The following is a 21,556-nucleotide window of genomic DNA, read 5'->3' as shown; positions in this document are numbered from 1 at the left end:
CAGAATGTATAATAGATATAAAATAAGTATTCTTTAAATCACATCTGAATTTAGTATGTAATTTTCAGCTTTTAGCCAACATTTAGAGTTAACTTTTTTGGTGCATGTAAAATATGAAGAATAAGAAATTATAAAATAAGATATTGTGAATGTTTGACTGATCAGCTACATTATATATTTTTTTGTTGTGATGAAGTATATAAACCCAGCACTGGGACTGAAGGGGTTAAAGATGATCTCGTCCAACTGCACATGAAGATCATGCTCCAAATGGAGGTGAAATTTAAAAAGAAGCCAGAAAGCTCAGAAGGGGGCTAAAAAGACAGGGAGAAGAACCTGCTCAGGGAGCTCCGGAGAAGGCACACTGCAGCAGCTTCTCTGGGGAATGAGAAGCCTACCTGCTGAGCCCACACATGTTAAAGGTGCAGTTTGTATCTTTTCTTATTTACCTTTTGCTGTGGACTGCAAAGCTTGGACCAAAGAGATGGGGGTAGGAAGTGCTCCAGGGTGGGCAGCCTTATAGCGCTCTTGGGTGCCTGACCTTTGGTGATCCTCACAGGTGCATGGGCTGGAGCCCTGTGGATTGTGAGGACCCTGGCTCCCCTTTCAATCCTCCTCCACATTAAGAAGGAACTGACTCCCTAACCACTCGGCAATGCTTCCATCAAGCAGCAACTTTCACACAGACATACAAAAGGACTTCTGCATATGCCTGTCCCTGTGAGATAGAATAGATTCTGGCACATTGTTTCAGGTTCCCAACTAATAGCAAGCTTCCAGACAATGACACGATAGGCCTGGGAGTAAGGTTCCTGTTTGTTGGCATATGAAAAGAAAAACTAGAAAAGATTCTGAGCAGCTAGATACTTCAGAACTTGTACACTGCATGTCACTACAACAATAGTTATGAATGATGGGACTGTCATGGAATCTTATAGATTATTCCATTCCGTAGGTGGAATGCTAGTGGGCTCCATTGTGCTAGACAGAGTAGTAAGGGCATTGAACACAAAAGTACAAGAGCTAAAGTGCTGAAAACTTCTGGAGAGTTAAGAGGGTGTGACCAGACCTTACAAACTTGATGCTCCAGCCATGGATATGGAAGATATTCACTGGCATTGACTCTTGTATAACAGGATGCTCCACGGAAAATATTGTTGAAAAATCCAATTGATGGGGACCATTAAATGTCCAATTTTCAGTGGCATTATTTGGTTACTGAGGGAGCATTCCACAGGCAATATTGAATACAATCGTGTCTAAAAGAATCTCCTGTATAGCAGTATCCATTCCCCAGACAACCTTCCATGTCTATATCCATCTGGCAAGGCATCTACTAGAATACTGTTGGCATGATTACTGCTAGTAAGCATAATCAATTAACTACTTGAATTGGATATTTAATTTTTTTTAATATTCAGTACTAAAGGCAGAGAGTGACAGTTTCTATTATGCATTAGACATATTGGATTAAAATAGTTCTAACTGTAAAAGCCACCATAAGAACTGGATTCTGATTAACTTGAAATAGTAAGTACATATAGGTTTCACTCTTGGAACATAATAAATGAAAATGACACCCCTCACCTCAAGTTTTACTACTAGAACAGGTTAGATATGCACTTTTGTTCAAAGGATATTTTGTCTACACCATACATTAAGAAAACTGACACACCTTCAGTTTGAGGAATGAATATTTGCTGGGTGTAAGCAAGCCAGCCAGCGAAGTAGGATGTGAGGAAAATGAAATGCTGAAGGATCTTTTTTCGCTTTAAGCAAAGCAACTGATCCCACATGTAAACAGGACATAGGCATCACCAGTGTTGGTCCACTGATCTCCAGTCCCATACTTTCCCTGTTTACCAGGCATGATCTTAACACAGTCCTTGAATTATTTCAGTAGGCCTTTTTGTTTGTACTAATTCAGTCTTTCAGCTTCTTTTGCATCTTTTCCCCCATCAACATTTATTCTTATGTGTTATTGGGACGCTATATAAAACTTTCTCACAGTTGAACTCACAATTAAGAAAATTTGCAGACCCACTTCAAGCCCCACCTCTAATTTTATGCCCTGGTTTAGAAAAGATCTTCTTTTATAGTAATAATTTTACACTGTGAAATAAAGAACAAAATATATTTTACAAAATCATGCCCTGTGCTGTTTCTAGGATATCAAAGCAGCATCAGAGCTGGCCATCATGGAGCTTAAAAAAAGAAAGTTTCAAAAATGATTACAATAATTTATTTGCAGAACGTCTCTCACTCTTGCTGCTAGAGGCATTCAGTACTTTCTTCTCCCACTTTCAACAGAAACATCTGCAGGCATTAATTTTATGTGGGTATTAATTCTATTTCTCTATACATTAAAATGGAATTGCTCTATACAATATCAAAAGTGTTTTTGGAAAATGAAAAGTTGATGAATTTCCTGATTGTGCTATTGTTTCATACTCCTCTGTAAAACTCCTGGGCAATTTAGTTGTTAATTACACCTGTAAAGTTGACCTGACATTATTCAAGAACAGAATACATTGCTATGCAATTTGTTTCAAACTCCTAATGCACAAAAAAAAGGAGGAAATTGGTTAGAATTTATTAATAGTTCTTTTATTCAGTCTTTATAATATAAACACAAACCTGTTACAATTTACATCCTGCCTCCATCTATGTAACTTACAAATATTATTGTGAGGGAATAATATGTAATTTTAAAAATATGGACCTTCCCTCTATTCTAAATATTATGTTTCAGAACACAATTTACCCTGTAATTAAATCTACAAGTGTTCAGTGGGTCTAGACTCGTAACCTCAGATTCTTCTCAAATTCCTGTTTCAGTTTATTCTCTTGCCATTAATTCCAAGGAAGCAATATTATTTAGGTGTAGAAACTCTTCATGCAACCCTCATTTCTTCCATGGTTTCAGCACACCCTTCCTCTGCTGCTTTGAGATTGGAGGGGCTTTTACCCATTATATGCTCTACTTCTCCAACAAACTTTATTGACATTCACTTTCTTATAATTAAAGCACAGCAGGAGAAGCCATCCCCAGGTGCTGGTTGTGGGATGCAGGAAGGAATAATCACCCTTGAGGTTTTGTAATTGTCTCCCTATGTATATGAAAGAAACCAGGGCAGAGCTTAGAGAAGTTATTTTTTATAATGATAGGAAATACCATTCTTTTAGTAGTAATTAACACTCTTTTGACTAGTGTATAAATACATGCATATGTATTTTTAAAAATGCAGATACATTTTAACCTGACAGTGAGGGAGAATCCACAACAGCCTTTGATAAGTACTTCCAATGGTTAATTAACCTCACTGTTTAAAATTTGCACCTTATTTCTAGTCTAAATTTTATAGCTTCAACTCCTAGTCATTGGGTCTTGTTACACCTTTGTTTACTAGATTGAAGAGCCCTCTAATATCAAATTTCTGTTCCTCATGTAGATAGTTCATCATCAAGTCATGCCTTAATTTTCTCTTTGTTAGGATTAAGAGATTGCACTTCTTGAGTCTTTCCCTAAGAGGCATGTTTTTCAAGCCTTTAATCAGTCTCAGGGCTCTTCTCTGAATTCTTTTCAATTTTTCAACATCTTTCTTGAAGTGTGGGCTCAGTATTCCAGTATGATCATGTGACCAGGCTGAGTGCAGAGCAAAAAGTAAAAGGCAGGTGCTGTTGCTTAATCTGTGAATGACCTGCTTGAGAGCCAAGAGGACTGCAACCATCAGGTCTCTCCAGATAAGGGCAAGCCAAAGAGCCTAAGAGGGTATGGTTGGGAATCAGTGAGTGGGCCTGGGGCCATCTGAGTGAAACAGTGGAGAGCTCCCTTAGCTGGGGTGGAGCTTGAGGAACTGTTGGGTGCAGTTGGATACAGGCAAGAATATCTACTGACTTTGTGGAAAGGTTTGGGAAGCCTGAGGGGAAGGCTTGAGACTCTGGGAACTGACTGATCTGAAAGGAAGGAGCCTCAAAATGAGAACATCTCCTTTGCAAGATAAATGACACCCAGCTGTGGAGACTTTGGTTTGAAATGTAAAATGTGGGGTGTATGTGTGCATGATTGTACGGAAAGGTGGAATGCGAGGCAACAGCCATACACTGACAATGGGGTAGTGAAGCACTCTGTGATAGTGCTAGACCCTGAAATCCCCATATGGAAAAATCTGACAGTATGTTTACAGTTAAAAACCTGCAGCTGGCCTGATGCCAGCTGACTTGGACCAGTTGTGGGTTTTTAATTGCAGTGTAGACATACCTTCTCTGACCTCAGACTGGACTATATATGTATATTTGTTTAGTCAGCAAATGGGCCAGACTTTCTGGTGTGGTTACTTTGCACTGCACCAACAGAAGAATCTGGCTACAGAGCTGGTGTATTTGGCTCTGGGAAGATCAATATTTAGGGATCTGGGGCAAAAATTGGGGATTGGCCCTGCTTTGAGCAGGGGGTTGGACTAGATGACCTTCCAAGGTCCCTTCCAACCCTGATATTCTATGATTCTATTCTATGATTCACTCCAGCGCAAGGGTGATTATCCAGTAAAGAAGGAACTGCCTAGACTAGACTAGACTTACACCATGCCTGCTGCCAGGGAGACCAGTGGACTGGTAATCTTGGGATTGCAAGAATGCAAATGTGAGCATTATGCTACCTTTGTACACCCTCAGAATCCCACATAAATCCATAGCATGGATAATCCATAATACCCAGTGGACCGCATGCCAAAGGGAGATGACCATGTGAAACTTCCATAGAAAACAATGAAAGTTGCAGGTGTTAAACACTTCTCAAGATTTGGCCCATTGTATTTATTAAAGCTGTTACTCTGCATGTGCAAAACAAGTTTTCAAAAATCACCTATAGTGCTGTATTTTTTAACTGAGTTGTAAAAAGTTTTGCATGTCTCTTGGAAAAATACTTTTCTTTGGATGGATGAATGAAAAATAGCATCTACAGGGAAAGCAACTCCTTGCCAACTTCAAGGCTGAGACATTTTAATAAAAGTTTCAGAAAATATTTACACCAAGAATAAATATAATCTGTGAAAATCATGGTCTTCCATCTAAATACAGACTGTGTCCCAGCTACAGGACATTTTGCGTGCTAATAAATGGCATACTTGCTAGTATTTTTTTAATGCCAGATACTTCTTGGCATGAAGCAGAGAAGCACCTGTTCAAACGGCAGAAGCTGCAGAGAAGAAGGTTCTCATACTAACAGTGGTGAGACTGAATGAAGAGACTTAAAGGAGGATGTGATACACAAGAGGAGGAAAGAGAGGCATTGCCCTGTAGCTATGCTGGGAGCCCTGGTTGGTTTTAAATATAAGGACATTTTTTGACCACTAGCAGCACAGATTAACACACAAATTAGCTGCAGTCCACAGGAAGGTTTGGCATCTGTTGTTCTGTGTAGCTTCAAGGTTTATGTTTTGGATTAGGAAAACTTGACTGTTGTCATTGTTTACAAGCTCCATGGCTACTGGGTTAAGGAATTGGGACTTAATATCTCTACGTGATAATGCACAGAGTATTAGCAAAAAGGGAGGGAACTAGAAAACCTGGATAAAAAAATCTTGGCAATATATAACCAGCATCTAAAGGGTTTTGTGTCTTAATTTCTTCTGTATGGATTAGAACAACTAATGCACAAGTTGTTTTAAAGCTGTTTTTCTGCCACATATGACTGGTTATTCATGGTTGCTGAGTCATTGTGCTGACAGCTTCATATTAAAAAGTACACATGGGCAAGTCTCACCATCACTATCCATCTCCTCCTGCAGGGAAAAGAAGCAGCAGGCTGTGTTTGCAAGCTCCTTGCATCTTCTGAAGTGCTGAGCCAAACTATTTTCAGTTGGGTTAACACTGAAGTTAAGTGTGGCTTTTGGACTGTGAGCGCAGGAAGGAGAGCACTTTGCTAACTATCTCTAAGCAGATTAGGAAATGGCTTAGCAGTAGCCAGCAATTGCAATAGCTGCTGTGTGAGACCAGATTTTGGAATTTGGCCTTGATTAGTAGCTAGTTTGTTTTTTGATATACTCTGGGGCTCGGTCTAAATGCTTATTATCAACTTTTCTTGCTTGCTGTAAGTTTTGGTTCTGATTGATTGAGCTTTGGCAACTGATGTCCCAGACCAGGCGAGATGGTGACTTTATTTGAAAGTGTGGCTATGTGAAGTGGGTAATATTTATCACCTGAAGGTTTCTGTATTTTTGCTTTGCTTTGCTTTTTTTTGGCAGTTTTAGTTTAGGCACAAATCACAGGGCAGGGAGCCAGGACTGCTTGTCTCCGCCACTAACTAGCTCTGTGTTTTACATCTCTGCATTTGTTTCTCTACCTGAAAAAAATCCCTACCCAATTTTGTAAAACACATTGAGCCCTACAGATGAAGAGTGCTAATGCTGGATGACCTGTCTTTTTAAGGGGTTCAAACACTAATTCTGACCTATGCCTGGTGACAGAAATCAGGTGACTGTGAGCAGTATAAGGAGTAGCTTGCAGCCAGGAGGGTTGGGAGTAACATTTTTGAAAGGCACTGCAGCAATGGGGTACTGTCTATTGGTATCTCTCTGCTGAAAGGGAGCTGGTGAAGAAGCAGCCTAGGAGGCCTAGAAGGTGTGTTACAGAAGGACCTTGGAGAGGGGTTTTTGTACTATGGGAGCCAAAGGTGAAGGCCTGATAGGCCATGGGCTTGGGTACCACAGGAAGTAGCCCTGACAAACAACAAAGCAATTTAGGATAGACTGCTGCTCACAGTTTAGAGGCTTGTAGCAGAGGTAGGGCAGGCACTCCCAGGACTTCCCGCTACATGGTGCCATGAGAGAACTGGCAACACCTGTGTTGAGGGGGAAAGGAATATTGAATCCAGAATAGGCTGATTAAGGGTTGTCTCTGATTAGTTTTGGGATATCTTCTTTTGGGAAGAAGAAGCCTTTTGCTTTGCCTAGAGAGCCAAACCACCAACTCAAGGGAGCACCCAACTATTTGAGAGTGAAAAGAAACTGAGGCATAGGTGACCGGATGTGGGACAAGAAAAACATGTTTACAAGACCCAAGGATAAGTTATCTAGGGATAGGTTGTAAATACTCCTTATGTGGCTCCGCAGTGGGGAGCGGGCTAGGGGGTATAAGCAACAAGCAACTTCCTCTCCAGCCCATCTGTGCCCAACTCTCTTGTTACCCGTGTAAGGGCTAGCCTGCATTGCAGTCCTTGCATATGGAGAAATGCAGGGAATGCTACTGGGATGCTTTTTCCAACCTCACCCATGCAATTCTCTTGCTAGGAGCACCACGGGGTAGGTGGAGCCATGACTCTGCCTCTTCCATGCACAGATGCGTGCATACTTGCCAAACGCTCTCCCCTAAATGTCACTGAGGTGCTCTTAGAGGCATCCTACTTCTTGGTGGGGAGGCGGGAAATGCTTCCAGTGCAGCTCCCCAGTATTCCTTATGGGGTAGATGTCACAACTAGCTCTTATAATGCAAACTCTTTATAGGACTGTAACCTGTTGTATGGACAGGGACAACTATACACTTTGGGAAATATATATAATAAATTATTACTTCAGTGATATTACTCTGATTTGTACCCGTGTAACTGAGATGAGAAGCTGGCATGTAGAGGGGGGAAAGAGAGGTTGCAGTTTACCTTAAGGATAAATTGAGTCTCTTGGGCATATCTCAGCAATAAAGGGCGATATGGAGCCATATATCATGCAGGGAGATTAGGGAAATGTAATTCCTTCCTGAGCTCCCCAATGCATGGCAGATGTGCAGGCTGCACCATTCCTTAAGACTGTGCAGTCTTCCTGTCCCATAAGCTAATGGCCTTGCCTCCTTGCTGTATGTTTGTGTCTGGTGGGGTGCTCAAGGGTTGTTCAAGGGAAGAATCATCCCTTTCCTTCCCAGGCTAAGGATAGAGTACTTTTAAAATGGAACATGGTGCTTTTGTGAAATAGCCTGATTTTGAAACCCTTAATCACACAAAGTAGCACTTGCCCAGCAAGTAGTCCCATTGAAGTTAATAGGGACTACTCATGTGAGTAAGGCTGGCTACTAGGGTTGTGGAATCAGCTCTTGTGGCCTGATAACATCATGTAATAATGTAAAGATTTAGTTAATATTAAAAAAGTGATTGCCATCAAGAAAAACAAAAAGTGAGGATTACCCAGAGTGTATGCTGTCAACTTTTAGGTTTTTTAAAATAATACAGTCCACGCCTATGTTTTTTGTGATTAAGTTTTTATTAATTTTCATAAAGAAACAAATCTACAAAAGGTAAATGATTGATAACTTGTATAGTTACCAAATACCGCACGTTTCACAGGATTATGTAATTACACAACTTTACAACTTGTCAGAGCTGCAAGACCAGACAATATAAAATCTGACAATATTACACAGATATAACATTTTAGAGGGAGGAAAACAATAATAATAATTAATTAAGCAGTAAACAAATAGTTCAAAATGCCAGACCTCCATTCCAACTGACTTCTGCTTTTTCCCTCCCTCTTCCACCATTCCCTCCTTCACCTATCTCAGCATTTTTTATCCAATGCATCAAGAAATGGGGGCCAAATTTTTCTCAATTAATATTATTACTCTCTACATTGATAAGCTATTCTTTCTTTGGCTGCTAACTCAGGCAGGTCCAAATACCACTGCTCTATTCTGGACATAAGCCTACTTCTCCATTTTTGTTGACTCATACACTTGGTGATCATTGTGGCCCTCAAGAATAAAAGTGGCAGAGTAATACGTACATAACCTAAGATATAATTTTCAGCTGAGTTTTGGTTGCTGACGCCAAGTACTTGTGTCCACCTCTTTTCTCAGCCGCTCTTGTGTCCACCTCTTTTCTCAGCTGCCTGAAGGTTGGACAGTCTCACAGCATATGTAGAGGGCTCCTCTTCTTTATGACAGCACCAACAAGCATCCAGGCCCCTCTTCTTGCACAGCTCTGTGGCTTCCAACAAATTCTGAATAGAATCTTTTGCAGTATCAGATGTAGCCTGACACCCACAGAAGCATTTTTAATATTCCATAATATGCCCTGCCACTGGGTTCTTTTATGAGCTGTGATAACTCCCCTTCCCATGCTTTCGCAAAGAACTCCAAACCAGTGAAGTTCTTCTTTATCACTAAAGCATGCATAATGGACATGGTTTGGGGAATTTGAGTCATTTACAAGGTTCCCAGTAGTTCTGGGACCTGATGGTCCTCGGACATCTGGACCAAATTGATACATTAGCAAATGTTTTTAGTTGTAAACATTGCCACTCCGCTGAAGGTGGCAGGTCATATAGTTACTTTAGAGTTAGAAAAGAGTAACTGGGAAATCCGTATGATGCCTTTGCTCTTCCAAATTAAAGTTTTTTCCTCCCATTTGTAAGTCTGGATTACCCCAGATAGGCGGTTTTGCCTGATGGTGAGGATGAAATTGGTACCTCTCAGCTAGGATAGCCCAGACCCTTCACGCAGCTGCCACTGCAGGCACCTTATTTTTCTCCATCAGGCTAAAAGAGGAACCAAGGAGACCTACAGGGAGAATTGGATGCATTAATACCCGTTTGATTGCTATCTGTGTGGGCAAAAAAGGTGTTAGCATGCTGGAACCAATTTGACAACTGTGGCTTGATAAAAGCATAATAGTAATTTTGTAAGTCTGGGAGCCCAAACTCTTCCTTGGCTATAGGGTGCTGGATAAGTGATATTTGTGGGCATTGACCAGAGCCCCATAGAAAGGCTCTAATAATGTTATTAAATTTTCAAAAAGAAGACAGAGCGTATGTTTTAAGTTTTAGTTTCATGCAATCTTAAACTGTTGCAATAAATATATGGAATAGATGAGCAGAAATCTTATTGCTAGCTGGCCAAAAGTAGTATTTCATAGCAATGCTTATTTATATAATCAGGAAAGTGTTCCAAACAGTTTAGAGTTTACAATCTAATGATAGTGTTTTTTATTGCATTGTTCTATTTTGTATCCACAAGCACAGACTGGAATATGGTCATTACAGTTGAAATGCCTCAAATATGTAATTATAGGGCTATAATTTAATGCTTGTGAGGCCATAACCATGAAGTATGACCTTTATGCAGAGTAAGAAAACCCAGACCAACTATTATGGTGTCTCAACTAGTAGAATTCTGGTATGCAAATGACCTCATGTAACCACTGATGTCACAATCTATCCCAGCCTCCTTCATCATAATTCTCTCAAACTACCTACAAAGCTTTTCTTTCTTTCTTTCTTTTTAGTAAGAAAGTAAGATATTTCCATCTGGCACACTGAACAATACAGGATAAGGGGCTAAAATGTGATTTAAAAATGAAATACTTAGCAGTGGCATTTACCCCCCCCCAACATGATTTCATATTGATATAAACATAAAAGTCAATACACATTGATTTAAATATAGCTGTTATTATTCTTAGTGTCATTCCACTACCATTTAAAATGCATTGTCTTACAGAGATCTCAAAATACAGCTTTACGTGTAAAATATGGAAATAAACATGGAGATGCACAGGATGCTTTATGATTAAAATGCTTCACTAAAGTCCTAAAGGAAAAGTGCTTATAAGTGTCCTTCTCTATTAGTACATATTAAATAGAATTTTCCCCTCATCATAATATGTTCCACTGATAAAGACTGGGATAAATTTTACTTGCCTTACTCACACAACTGTTTCATAGATCTACTCACATAACGAAGATGAGCAGGATTTGATCCACAAATAATATTAAGTTCTGTTTGTTCCATGTAGAAATTGATATTTCAGATCATATTATGGATTTTTACATTGGACATTTTCTTCACCATTTCCTGTATTACAAAGCACTGTGACCCAGTCATGCTACGCATAATCAATAAAATGTTACAATGGTGTATTACATTTGCATATGCTGTATATAATTCCAACTTCTCGAAGAATAATCAAAGGATTAGATAAACTGCAGAGTTTATTTTTCTTGCAAGCCAAACTTAGATACAGTACATGGTTTTCTTGCTGGTACATTTCTTACCTTGTAAAGAATATGGTGGTAGTAATGAATGATGACATGGTGAATGTCTTAGACAAGATGAATATTGTTATAGTGTAAATTTATCTGTACTTTTTTGTCCTGCTTTGCTCACTTTTGAAAAACAGAGCCTTTGGCTTGAATGAATCTGATCTGGGTTGTTTGAGACACTAACTGTGTTTTTTGCAACCATAACTCTTTAAATTGTCCCTAAATGTGTACTAACAGATCCTGCTAGGATAGTTGAAATACAAAAACAATTGGCTTTAAAATGAAAGAATTTTGAAGGAAAATATTGTTCTGTGTCTCTTACTAAAATAAAATGATTTTGAATGATCTTATCAGGCTTTGCAGGCCTGCCATCTACTGGTTACTTTTAATTTTTTTTAACCAACAGTCAGTCATGGTGACTAAAATGTAAGCCTCCTTGGAAATTTCTCAAACTTTCTTTACAGAGCTATGGGAGATGAGACTAGGGAGAACGTATTCTGCTGTATTGGGCAGCATATGTACATGATAGTTTTAGGCATAAATTATACCTAACAGAAGACCAGAATGGAAGAATCATACTTGATAAGCTTTTGGGCTTATTTCTCTTTTTAGATTGCACATCATTTTAACTGTGTAAATAGCATACATTCATCTATGGATCAAAACTTTCATAATAGCAACAGAAAAAATACCTGGTTCCAGATCTGCTTTTGATCAAGGTCAGCTTCCCCCTCCCTCTTGTGAAGCAGCATAGCACAGTGGCTGAGTTTGACTATTTTAAAATTATGCATGTAGTGGGCTTAATGAATGTCACTTTAGATCTCAACAACATATTTGCTTTTCATTCACAACTGATCCATATGTTAAAATTTACTAGTGACAGATAATATCCAAACACACTCAGGAATAAAACAGATGAAGTGAGCTGTAGCTCACAAAAGCTTATGCTCAAATAAATTTTGTTCATCTCTAAGGTGCCACAAGTCCTCCTTTCTTTTTGCAGATATAAACTAACACGGCTGCTACTCTGAAACAGTAAAGGTTATATTTCTAAATATATTGATAGTTTATTAGATAATAACTGATATTTCCCCTTCATTATCTGCTTTTCACCTAAGGATTTGGGAACTCCAATCTTCTTCCCCAGGTTCCTCTTTTATGGGCCCAGTCTGCAGTTCTTCCTAAATCCTAGTGAAATTAATGGATACTTGGTCAAAATACAGATCATGTTAGGACAGCAGGATTTATATAATCGGATTATATGATAAGAGAATTTCAAGGTCCAGGAAAGCCTAAAGGATCTCCTCCCTTAATGACATTCTGCAATGTCACCTACTCAGGCTCTCTTCTTGAACAATTGTTCATTTTTAAAACTTGTTTCTGCTCAGTTATTCATTTTTGGTGAGAAAACATGGCTGTATTCAAGAAACAGGTGGCTTAATGCATGAAGCCCTTACTAATGAAGGGAGCAATACTTTTTTCTTTAAAGATGCAAAAAACAACATTATTAATGGATTCCTTTGTTTGAGCATACAGCTAATAGATCTGTGAGTACCTAGTGACTACTGTGAAGATTTATGCTGCTAGAACTCCTGTCCTACTGCTGCAAAAACTAAAGCTATTAATCTCTTGCACTAAATGAAAACGTCACTTTCTGGTTTCAGTACAGGGTCTATGACATATAGTTAAGCTGTTTTGATTCTATCCAGCAGATGGCAGTACTGTACACATAAACAAGTTAATTACAACAGAAACAACATTCATGCATAAGAGGTTGAGTCAAATGCTGTCTTGAAGTCAAACATCTCTGTGTGTGTGTGTGTGTGTGTGTGTGGGGGGGAATTAATGGGGGGGTGGACTTCAGCCATCATCGGAGACATACTATTGGTATAGGGATGAATGTTTCACAGAAAGCCAGCATGATACTCTTTTAAGCAAGAGCGATGGGTGTGTTCTTACTGCTGTTGGCTAGTGCTTGTGGCTGATGACAATGGGCTTAACAGCTGGACATGCTCTTCTTACTAGAGATCATGCCTCTGGGGAGATGTGGTGTATGCCTTGCTGTAAAGTGTGCATACTTCCCAGAGTGCATGAGTGGACTTTGGCAGGACCCTACCCTTACTCACAAAGGGGACAGTAGAATAAAACTCCCTACGTATTCTCCCATTGTACACCAGAAAAGCACAGGGCAGGATTTTCCTATAGGCTTGCTATATGTGACTTTTTGAGTGATCTAATACCTCAACCTTGCTGCACCAAAACAGCTCTTATGCACAATAACTCCAGTTAGAAAAAAGTGTGAGTTTTACATGAAAAGGGCTGCAGGATAGGGGAGATCAGCCATTGAAACTGTTCATTGCTATGTGTGTTCCAGGGCTATGAATGTTCATTTATCCTTTAAAGTTGTATTCATAACATTTGAGAAAGAAATAATTAAAGTTTTAAAATTCTCAAGCATTCTAGATCTCAGTAAAATAAAATTAGAGAGTATGTTAACGATACTGCAATGTGCGCTTTTTTTGTTGATGGCCTTGATTCTGCAAACACTTATCCATGTATGTGAGTACTCCCATTAACATAAATGAGCACACTCACATGTACAAATGTTTGAAAGATCAAGTCCTATTAGTGAAAACTTTTACCACTCAAAAGTGAACTCAGCTTACTGTACAAATCATTATACTTTGGGGTCATACTTTTTCCTGTCTAAATTACGAACTAAAATAGAAGTTATGTTGGGAACAGCTTTGTTATCCTTTTGTTCTGTTCTGCCCCCCCTCTCCCTCCGCCCCCAAGGCTTTTGTTAATTTTAGTTAGTTGCGTGCTATGTGACAGGTGTTTTTTTGCTGTTAAATGCTTGTTTGTGGAAAAACCTGTTCAGGAATTGGAACAAAGAATTAAAAGGCCTAAATAACAAATAATAAAATAAAGATTGTTCAAGTCCTCTCTTTTTGTCTTAAATAGGTCTCAGTTTGGCTCTAGAGAGGAAGGCTTAGTTAGAGAACTGTTAGAACCAGCATATTTCAAATAGTGTTATCCTTACTGAAAGAAGAGTGTGAAATTCCTAGAGTGAAATTGTGGCCCCAGTGAAGTAAATGGGAGTTTTGCCACAGACTTCAAAACTTGAACTGGTGTAAGGAATCCATGATGAATACACAAAGAGCTGCTGCAACCTTAATTCCTGCCCTGGACAAATTCTTGCTATTCAAACTTTCTGTCTGCCAAATTCTGCCTTCAGACACCTATCCAAAACTCCAGCTGAGTTGTGTACATGTATGGAAAGGCAGATTCTGACCCTGTGAGAATACTGTGAAGGAAAGACAAATATTTCTTTAGTGTGAGTGATATATCAGCCATTTCACCAGACTCTAAACATAGTTTTCCAGATCCTAAGGTGTGAGTAAGGAGAGCTCAGCATGGGCAAATGCAAAGGCAGCTCTGACCCTGGGGCCACCTGGGTGTTGGTCCAGTATTTGATGTAGATCACAGCCTGAAAACTGCTCTAATTTATGCTAGATGCCAACAACCTGAGGGTCTGTTTTTTGGCATTCTGAGTGTAGGGATGCCCTGGCTGCCTCCTTTCCCTAAACCAGGCTCCCTACCACTGCTGCCAGGAGGAGTGCTGGTGTGGGAGTTATGATGGTTCTACACCTGAAGATCTCCTTACACTGGGAGAATCCTCTTGTGGCTCAATTAGCCAGGGCAGGATCTCAGCCAATGAATGTAATCTTTTCCTTGATAAAGGTTTTTAAGGCTTAATGCAATATGCATCTGTTCAATCTTACGTTTCCTGTAGTCTGGCAGCTTCAAGGGTGTTTTCTTTGTTAAGGGACGGTAGTGGTGAGGATGGGTTGTTTGTAGCCATCTCGTTGGCAACGGTTGTTTCCTTAGTCTGACTCTGTGTGAAAACATACCCAAATAATGTACTGAAAGGTGCAAAATAAATAGGGACTCAGGTTTTCATTTAGATATTTAGTTAAATTGTAAAGAGATGCACTGTACATATTCCAAAGGGCCAGTCTGAGGCCTACTGAAATCAACAGCAATTTGGCCACTGAATTCAGTGGGTGTTGGATCAGGCATGCATTTTTCAGGACTTTAACCATAGTACTTAAATCAGAAACTCAGTACTTCATAATTTGTATAATCTTTTGCAGTCGATGTTACCTGAAACAAAATTTATGATGTAGCTGATTTGAAAATAGTTTCCTCACACATCTTTTCCTGTGTAGTCACTTCATCATCTGAAGAGGTAGATATACCAATAAGTATACATTGAGAAATGAGAACACCACATTACAAAAGTATTAGTTGTGGTACATCTCTATGTTCATGTCTGCTTTATGTGGTCAGTGAAGGAACTGGGAAGAGAGGACTTGGGGATATTAGAGAGACATTTAGGGTGAAATTCTGGTCCCACTCAAGTCAATGGCAAAACTCCCATGATGTTTGGATGGACATGGAGAAGAAAAAGGTGAAAAAATGTTGAGGGAATGCATCCTGGGGAAAAATGGTTTGTCTGTTTTAACTGATCCCACAACATACCTACAATGTGTTTGGAAAACAAATTTTCTCCAATAAATTGCATTGTCCAGACTATTAGTATCCAGTATATTTAGAGTGCACTGCATATTATGTAACATAGCCAAAGAAGACTAGAAAACTTATCAACTACCAGAGTTAAAAAAGGCATGGAGTTGACACCATGTGCTTTCTGCCTGAAGTGGATGCTACAGAATCATTTTTTAATGGAAAGGCTGTAACGAAAGGGCACTTAGTTACAAGTCTGAGTTTCCTGTCAAACTGCGAGGGTGTATCAAGTGGGATCCTGTCCTGGGTCTGCTACTAGTCAATATTTTCATTAATGTCTTGGATAATAGAATGGAGAGAGTGCTTATAAAATTTACAGATAACACCAAGATGAGAGGGATTGCAAGCACTTTGGAGGACAGGTTTAGAATTAAAAATGATCTTGATAAATTGGATAATTGGTCTGAATTCAACAAGATGAAATCCAGTAAAGACAAATGCAGTTGTACATTTGATTTGTCCTTCCAAGGTGTAGTACTTTGCAATACTACTGCCTAGCCAGTTATTCTCCATTTTTGTAGAAGAGGATCTGTGGGTTGTTGTGGATCACAAATTGATTATGAGCCAATAATGCAATGAAGTTGCAAAAAAAGGCTAATATCATTCTGGGGTATATTATCAGGAGTTTCATATGTAAGATATGGGAAGTAATAGTCCCACTCTGCTCTGCGGAGGCCTCTTCTGGAGTACTGTGTGAAGTTAAGGGAGCCACACTGTAAGAAACATGTGGACAAACTGGAGAGAGTCAAGAGGAGAGCAACACACAGCTTAGAAAACCTGACCTATGAGGAATGGTTTTTTAAAAAAAAAACAACTGGGCATGTTTAGTCTTGAGAAAAGAAGCCTGAGGAGGGATTTGGTAAATCTTCAAATGTTAAGGACTGTTATAAAGATGAAGGTGATCAATCGTTCTCCATGTCCACTGAAAGCAGGACAAATAAGTAATTGGCTTACTCTGTAGCAAGGGAAATTTAGATTAGATATTAGGAAATCCTTTCTAACGATAATGATTGCTAAGTACTGGAATATGTTACCAAGGGAGGCTGTGGAATCCCCATCATTGGAGGGTTTTAAGAACAGGTTAGATAAACGTCTATCAGGGATGATCTATGTATATTTGGTCCTGCCTCAGCACAGTGGGATGTATGAGATGACCTCCTGAGGTCCCTTTCAGCCCTACATTTCTATGATTCTGTGAAATACAGTAGAATAATGCTGCAGTTTGTGTGCATGACCTCAAAGAACTTAGCAATAATATTTATAAACCCTTTTATCTTTTATCAGTATTATTCATGTATGCTGGGTTTTTAAAACTGATCTTGTTTTCTTGTTATGCAAGATGTTTTTGCAGGGATTTACCATAATAATGTCTTCTAATAAAGCTGATTATGTATCCCATATGGGACATTAATATATGAATACATTGTTCTTAGGGTACATCTGTTTATCAAATGAACTGTAATAAGCATAATACAGTGTTCCATAGAGCACAGTATACAGTGTAATATATATATGCTGCATTTCTAATATTTTCACTCTTTTTAACTTCTAGACTCATTGTCTGAACAATGAAAAACTGAAGCGATTGGTATGAGAAGGAGAAAAAAGAATTGAAAGATCTGAGGATGACTGCTGGGGTCTGTGCTGAGGACAAATTCTCACTGATAAGGTATATCAATATGCAGCTATCACCAAATCAGTTTGCCTTTATGCTTATTATTGAATATGGTGCTTCAGAAGGAGCACTGATGTTGATTCAAAGCTGTACGGGGAAAACTGATTATAGGTGGTATTTAGAAAGGAACAGATACATCTAATGAGGACTATGCCACATACAGACAAGAAACAGTTATTGCTGTTTCTTTTACATGAGCGTTCTAAAAGAAACATGAGCGTTCTATTCCTGTGTTTTCTCTGCCAAAGGCTTGAATAACATACTTTCCTGTTCTTAAACCACAAAAACCTCTACACAACTGCCTGTATATTATGTTTTATTTTAAATCCATAATGTCAGGTTAATTTTTCTTTTTCAACGTATTAAGTGTTAACGATGCCTTCTATCTATATAGCAATGTGAAATGCAAACTACAGCTTCTGTAGTACAGTTTGTTTAATACAAAATTAATTGAAGTGCATAACCCAACAACCCTCTACTCTCATTATGAAGCTCTATGCTATATCTGTCCATACTATAAAGCAGCTGCATGTTGGCTCTTTGATACTATTGAAATCCTATTGTCATTAGCCTCATTGTGACAATACTTCTTTATAATATTCAAAATATGCCTTTCCAGCAGTGTATTTGTCTCTGTGTTACACAATAGAAAAGGAAAATAAAGCAGGGAGTATGTGTAATGGGAGAAGGGGGGATTTGGATCCTTTGATTAGCATCCCCAAGAATGGTGGTGGTTCTAAGAGTAAAAACTTTTTAACCACCAGTGGGTGGGGGTGTGTGTGTGTGTGTGTGTTTTGATGGTGATGTCTGTTAGCAGATGGAAAAAATGGCTCATTGATAGTGTTTGCTCTTAGACTCTTTAGTTGCCTTAGTTAACTACATACGTTACCTCAGTGTTTACATTACTCAGTAGGTATCCCTGTAATAAGTACAGGGATAAAGTAAGTACTGAGTTAACATGATCTAGTTACTTAAGAAAATTGGGAGGTTTTTCAGGGTGACTTCAGTACATGTTGTTTGAGTGCAATGAGTGAAATCAGTGTTCTGAAAGATGGCTGTGAAAGAACAGCTTTAAAAAATGACAGTAAAGAGGGCATTTTAGTCAAATCAGGAAACAAAAGAAAATGGCTTTGTGATACCGGTTCTGGTAAATAGTAGGGTCACTGGAAAAACTGATGTAACTTTTGTCCTGAATTGGCAAGCTTTGGGTTTTTTTTTCTTCCTGTGAGGAATTGCAAACAAATTCCAAAGGGCTAGACCAGTGGTCCCCAAACTTTTAAGGGTTGCACCCCCCCGACCCCTGCCAACGCCCCCGGAGCTGGGACCAGGACCGCAGCTCCCAGGGGGAGGGGTGGTGGTGGTGCAGACAGGGGTAAGGGTACCAAGGCGGGGGCCACAGCTGGGGGTGGGTCTGGGATCAGGGCCGGATGCGGAGCCACAGACTGGCTGGGGGTGGGGCCAGGTGTGGAGCTGGGGCTACGACTGGGGGCAAGGCCAGAGCAGAGCTGGGAGCGGAGCGGGCCTGGGTGGTGCTCCCTCCCTGCCCCCCATGGGGACTGGCCTGGGCCCTGCTGCACCTGCAAACATTCCTCCGTGCCCCTGGGGGAGTGCACCCCAGAGTTTGGGCTAGACTGAGCAAAAGGCCTATTTGCCTGTTTTAGGGAGTAAGAACCCCTCTATACAAGCTACCTGGACCTTGGATCTGGACAGGCAGGATCAAATGGGTCTTACTCCCTCTTCAAAGCAAGAGGGATTAGGAGGAGCAGGGAATGGGCAGAGCCTTGGCTTTGCCCCTCACTCATTGACCAGCACAGTGTAGCTAGCCTGGAGGGAAGGGAGGTAGTGGTTTGCTGTTAGAGTAAGACAGAAGCAGTAAATTAATACATCCAGGTGGAACTGTATCTAAGCTACAATGCTTCCTGGGATGATACAGTTTACATGCCACCTCTTGCTCAGGGATGTGCCTAAAGGCATAATCTAGCCCATAACAATTTTCTTGTTTGTCTGCAAAATCTGCATCAGGAAGGAGGTGGTGACTAGCAAGCTATTGATTGGTTGCCTGGATTTCAAAAGCCCCCTCTAATCCTACATTCTTTGGGATCTTTGGGATTCTTTGGGCTGGGTATAACTAAATATGAACTGAGAATGGGGCTTTGGTGAGTTCATTTTATAAATAGCTCTATCAGCCAAGGTGAAGATCTATGACTGGAAGTCTACAACAAATTTAAACTATGCCTCTAGTACCCCAAGGGTAAAAGGGTACTAACTCATATTGTTCCATTAGTGTTATTTCTATACTTAGTGTTACTTCAGTTTTACACGGGTGTGTTCTGTCCTCTTGCTCAGAATGTCATTCCCCATGTAATTGGATAAAATGTTAATTAACTGGTGTATGAGTTTCCCAAGGGACCAGAAAAATCTCTCATACAGATAAGCCAATTTTTATTGTAGGTAGGAGTGGGCTGGTCCATCTGTAGAGCAAAGTGTGTTTTGTGTATTAATGTGGTAGTTCTCCATTGTTTTTCAGGGGAAAGACAGGTTAGAGAAGTCTGAGCTGGAGGTCAGCAATAAGATGAATATGGGGCAGTTGGGGTAAATATCCCCCCCCCCCAGTGTGATTTGCAGACTTCAGAGAACTTGGATCCACATTAGTTGCCATGTTTATATGTATGTGGAGATCTCCTAATAGGTGACTGAAGTAAAAGTTGCCACCATGATATCTCCCACAAGGGAGGTCATCTGCCTGGCCAATAGGTTTTGGGTAAGGGACTGGTGCACCAGATGCAGAATTTTGAACTGGATGAGGAATAGCTTAGTTTCTGTTCCTAAACCGTGGGGATAATAGGCAACACACAGAACCAGCCCATATTCCTAGGAGCATTTTCCTTTGTACGTGCCTTGTCATTATTAACTCTCTGTAGTGTAGCGGTGTCTTCTATAAACCTTTTTTCCCAGCATGTCTTTCTGGAGCTGGCCCTTTACTTATGATAAAGTCAAGCAGCTGCAGTCCTAAAGTGTTAATTTTGCAAGTGGCTTCTGTTTGCTACCTCTCCCTCTCTTCCAGCTGTTAAGTATTAACTCTTGTTATGTTTTCTCCTTCTCATTCCTATGGAGACGACATATGCAGAAGATTTGTTTCCATTGTCTCTCAGAAAATGTAGTTTTACAATCCCTTACCCAGTTCACATTGGGATTACATAGTTTGGGGGCTGGGTAAATCAATTCTGGAGTAAATGTTCTGGGAGTGAGAAATAAGATAGTATGGAGGGATGTAATCAGCAGGGCTTGAAGGGTGATGCTTGCTTCTGGAAGAGTAAAAATTGTTGTACAGAATGCGGCATACATCTTGTCTGATATCTTGCCTTTAGTGATCAATATTATCAGACTAAATGAAAGGGGATATTAATGGGAGTTTTACTTCAACAAGATTACAGGAGTGGGGCTTTAGTTAGGCTAACATTGGAGCATGTTCCTACAGGGAGTCTTCTACTGTGGGTTATGGGAAGGATAGCAAAACCATACAGAAATTGCCAGTGTCTATTTCAGCTTGCACGTGTCATAGGCATAGCTCTCACACTGCAACTTTTGTAATTCTCAGTGTTTTGTTTATACTGCATAAGGAATTTATAATCTGCATGTCTGACTGGGAATACCATTTTTTTTTTTCATCTGAGTGCACTCCATTTTGACTTGCGTACCTCTTGGGTGTATAACAAAGAGGATGCCAGTTGTGTGGAGAGGAAGAGGTTTGCTGAATCACAAAAGAGCACACGATCAGAAAATCTAATAATGTGCAACACTCTTTTAAACTAAACCCTGTGTGACCAGCTGGAACTTTGAAAATTTTACCATAAACCACTGGGACAATTAATCATAATAGAACTTACTTTATATGCAGTTTTCTGAAATAACACACGATTGCATAATTATTACAAGAGAAAATATGTTGGATGTGATTTGGGGTGGATTTTAAATAAAAAGCTGTTGTACTATCTTTCTATAGGTATAAAGACAAGTATTCTTCGAGTTCTCTGGTGCTTGGTTCTGGTATGAGAAAACAAGCTGCTCAGTTGCTATAGCACCCCAATGGTATGTAAAGATACACGGGTATAGCCTCAGTTATGGAGCTTTTTTGCAAGTTTAAGTTGTCATACAGTGAGGTAATGACAAAAATTAATAATTTTCAAGTTGAAGATCCAGCTGTAGGAAGACAAGACAGCAGTTTATTTTATTTGTATGTGAGTATTGATTATAATGAATAATT

At 39.7% G+C, this 21,556-nt stretch overlaps 1 protein-coding gene and 1 long non-coding RNA gene across 2 annotated transcripts in view; one reads left to right on the top strand and one right to left on the bottom strand.

Annotated features, from left to right (window-relative positions):
• Positions 1-334: 334 nt before the first annotated feature.
• Positions 335-21,381, top strand: LOC122466482. The gene is made up of 3 exons (XR_006292012.1): positions 335-422; positions 17,170-17,286; positions 21,296-21,381. It is a non-coding gene; the product is annotated as an uncharacterized LOC122466482 (long non-coding RNA).
• Positions 13,458-21,556, bottom strand: part of C7H10orf143 (chromosome 7 C10orf143 homolog) — a 58,961-nt gene continuing 50,862 nt past the window's right edge. Inside the window, exon 8 of the transcript XR_006292008.1 lies at positions 13,458-14,925. The gene's annotated coding sequence lies outside the window, so the exon portion shown is untranslated. The remainder of the gene's footprint in view (positions 14,926-21,556) is intronic.

Source organism: Chelonia mydas, chromosome 7 (genome assembly GCF_015237465.2).
Source record: "Chelonia mydas isolate rCheMyd1 chromosome 7, rCheMyd1.pri.v2, whole genome shotgun sequence".
In the NCBI taxonomy this organism is placed as follows: Eukaryota; Metazoa; Chordata; order Testudines; family Cheloniidae; genus Chelonia; species Chelonia mydas.
This window is presented reverse-complemented; position numbering and strand designations above follow the sequence as displayed.